Here is a 3,874-nt window from a genome sequence, read left to right on the forward strand (position 1 = left end):
AGTTACAGGTGTAGGGCGTATATCTCCAGAGGTGATAATAGATGCAGCTTTAACACGGTGTCACACACACACACACACACACACACACACACACACACACGGCAGAGTACAGTACAGAGACTCATGAATAGTCTCTCAGGCAGAACCTTCTGATCTCCGTTTCTCTGGCTTTAGCTCACCAGTCCCTCTCAAACAGCCCTCTGCTACCTGTACCTGAACTCCGCCGGAGACAGAGACTTTTATCATGCCGTCACATCTGATCAAAGCCCACGCAAAAAAGGTTTTACCGTCATCCAACCAAGGCATTGGAGAAGTTGGAAGCTCGTTCTTAAGGTTGGGAACAGAACTCGGAGGCCGTTTCAACTGCCTCCATCTTGGCTTTAAAGAGGAGAAGGACCATTTCTGTTTAACCCTTGTGTTGTCTCGGGACCCCTCAAGTCCCTCAGGTCAAACTGACCTGTGACTTATTTGGGGTTTTAAATAACAATTCTGAAATAATATTTTACTTTATAATCTATTAACAACTACTGTCTTTATCTCAATTTCAAACAATTGAGATAACACATATATGTTCAGGGAATGCTATCAGTCTCTACTAGAACACAATTAAAAATGGAAGTGGGGTTCGTTTTTTTGTCAGAAGGTTATAATTCATGTTAAAAATCCACTATGTGATCATTCTTATCTTGGAAAAAACATAATATCCAGAATAATTTTCTGAATTGAGTCAGGAGTACATGCCTATCACAGAATATAAGGTAAGGCCGTTGATTTTCAGATGTAAAAAAGTAACTTGTACCATTTTTCTTCTTGTAAACATTTGAAATGGGTCGGTTTGACCTGAATACCGTACAGGGTTAAAGTCTGAAAAGTGCTCAGACCAAAATGCAAATTCAAACAGCCAGGCTCCAAAATTAGCAGCCGCCATTCTCCACTAATGAGTAAAAATCTAGGTTGAATCTAGGTGAAATAAGGTTGCTCGTGGAGGACTAATTCACTGCGCTTTCATCACAAGCTGATTGACCAGGTGTTGCTTTGGACTCTGATCAATGATTGCATATTGACGGCGCAATACTTTGATTGGCCCTCGCTGTCAACCGTTGCCACAGTTACGCTTAATTAACTGCAAAGAGTCTGCAAGGAGGTATGGTTAATAATACAATTACAGAGAAGTGAAGTTTCACAGGTAAGGGGGGGGGGAGAGGCTTTTTATGACAAAAAAATCGCCAATAATGTGAGCAGCAGTTTATCAGACTTTGGCAGATAAAAAAGTTATTTTTTTTTATTTATCTTTATTGATTTTTGTTTACTTAGGCTACATATTAACTTAGGAATAAAAATATTCTAAATATATTCCAATATAAAAAGCACATAACTGAGCAAACCTCCACTGTCTGCTACTGAATGGACGTTGGGGTGAGATGGTTTTGTCAGCTGCTGTTTCCAAGGTCCAGAATGAACCAATCTCAATAAAGATACAGTTCAAAAGCTTAACGTACAAAGCTCCTAAGAGGTAACTGAAATTTGGGAACTGCAAACCCCAGAAATCCCCAAAAGACATCAGGGAACTACAAATGGTGAGCTCACGTTGGCCAAATTGGGAGTCTATAAAGGCTTCAACCCCAGCAGCGGCAATGGTTGACATCTGGTGATCCAGCTCACCCAATAACAACATTTCCTGTAGTGATGTCCAAACAGATGCCAGAATGTAACTTCAAAAAAAAACAAAAAAAGGAGGAAGGAACCATCTTTCCTGCTGCAGGTGTAGTGTGGGATTTAGATTGATCTAATGGGGATGATTAAACAAGAAAAGCCGGCCTTGTCCGGTGTTAAGTAAACACAGCCACAGGAGATGGTAACACTCATTTTGAGGCCAAGAGTGGATATCCGTAGATGCAATCCAGTCAAATCCGGCCTGTGGGATTGCTTTTCCTCTCAGAGATCCAGAAAATCCCGTTGATGCCACTTACAGATTCTTTGATTGCCAAAGCTGCAGCTCGCAAAATAAAACCTCCACCTGCCCCCGGTTATCAACTGTTCTTAAACGGGACTTTTTTTGGCAACAAAGCTGAAAAATTATTTATTTTCCAAGAAAAGTGGGCAGAGAAGGCGAAGGGGAGGCGAAGGGGAGGCGAAGGGGAGGCGAAGGGGAGGCGAAGGGGAGGCGAAGGGGAGGCGAAGGGGAGGCTTCCTTTGATCCGAAAGCCAGCTCGGGCTTTCACTCGGGCCACCCGAGGAGTGGACAGATTACCATCGGCGGTCTGGGAGGACGCAGAGCCGCGGGATCAGTCCCCGACCCGCCGAGGGAAGACCTCTGGCTGCAGATAAAGCTTTCCTTCTTATCAAAAGCCTTGCAGAGAGAAACCAATGCACAACTGTCAGACTTAATGCTTCAAAGTGGGTAAATTATTAACAGAGGTAATGGCTGCAATTTCAAAGCACTCACACTCACAAAGGATGCTTCTCTTGAAATAAGCAAACTGTCCTGGTCAGAACGGGGAAGGTGCATGGTTATAATGATAGACTTTTTGAAAGCCCGGCTGAAAAGATATCAAGTTCACGTCACAAAATGGAGGGAAATTAACATAAAATGTAGGCTTTCAAAAGTGCCATTAACTTCACACATTGCCGGTTCCAGACTCTCGCGGCAGATATCTTTTGAGAAACATCAATACCCAGCAATCCTGCGAGGTGGCATCAAGTAAAAGCGAACGCAGCACTCTGTGAGGCTTTGAATCAAAAGGAAACATTAGAGGCAGCGTATCGGACGCTGGCGAGTCCGGCTTTCTCTGGGCGTAGACACTCGCAACTCCTTTACTTCCAAAATGTCCTTCTCCTGTGAGCCAATCGGCTTCATCGCACAGAATTTAGTTTGGCGGTGATCCAGAGTTGTTGGGAATGAAGGTGACTGTCACTGTGCAGACCCATTTGGGGATTTAGGTCGTCTAGATCCACTACAGTCCACTTTGTAATGTGATTAATTCCGCCGGCTGTCCTTCCTTTTAGCCGATGTCCATCACCTTCCTCTTTCTTTGTGTCGGCGTTCTAAACCCCGGTGGATTTCTGAGGACTATGATTTGAATTGAGAATTGACCCGTTTTTCCTATATGAATGTTCTTTTTAACTACCCAAAATAACATGAACGCTCTTTGGCAAGTACAAATACAAGTACAAATCTCTGCTTTCATTCAATTTGGGGGTGTCTTATTCATTTTTTTAGCATTTGGAGAAAAACAATTGAAGTGTTTTTGAAATAGTATTGAGTAAAAGTTGACATGTTCCAGTCTGTGATTATCCATAAATATGCATTCCATTAATTTTAGTCTCAATAATTCCTCATTCTGCTTTTCTAACTCAAACATTAGGTATTATTTCCTAAAAAGGTTTATTGACCTTAAAGTCCAACAATAACTGTAAAACTAAACTTAATAAATGAACATTGAAAAAAAGCGTCAAAAACATTAACAAAAGGGGAAAAAACGTAAGTAAAAAAACAAAAAACAAAAAAACGTAATGTGTTGATTTTCAATTTTGACAGTTGATCGGTTATCAGTCGAATAAAACGCTGATACAGATAATCTGCAAAACTGCCCAAAAAAAGGGCTTAATAATCGGACATGTCTTACAATCTGTCCATCCCTAGTTCATATTAGGTGTGCATGGGTTTTAAATGTCCCTTCATCCAAGCCAATGTCTCCTTTGGCCCGATACGCTACATATACACTCAAACACTATACTATACACTATACACTCATATACACTCAGGCAGCCTTCTCTACAGCCCCTGGTGCAGAGGAGGGATGGATGTTGATCCGGCCCGCCGAGGGAGCAGAGCTGGCTCCACGCAGACACCTATATGGACACCTGTGGGCCC

At 42.2% G+C, this 3,874-nt stretch overlaps 1 protein-coding gene across 3 annotated transcripts in view; it reads right to left on the reverse strand.

Annotated features, from left to right (window-relative positions):
• Positions 1–3,874, reverse strand: part of rnf152 (ring finger protein 152) — a 54,760-nt gene that overhangs the window by 20,385 nt on the left and 30,501 nt on the right. Inside the window, exon 2 of one of the 3 annotated variants that reach the window (XM_034862189.1) lies at positions 800–806. The exons of the other annotated variants lie outside the window; for them this stretch is intronic. The gene's annotated coding sequence lies outside the window, so the exon portion shown is untranslated. The remainder of the gene's footprint in view (positions 1–799; positions 807–3,874) is intronic. 3 annotated transcript variants of the gene reach the window in all.

Source organism: Etheostoma cragini, chromosome 22, assembly GCF_013103735.1.
Source record: "Etheostoma cragini isolate CJK2018 chromosome 22, CSU_Ecrag_1.0, whole genome shotgun sequence".
Lineage (NCBI taxonomy): Eukaryota > Metazoa > Chordata > Actinopteri > Perciformes > Percidae > Etheostoma > Etheostoma cragini.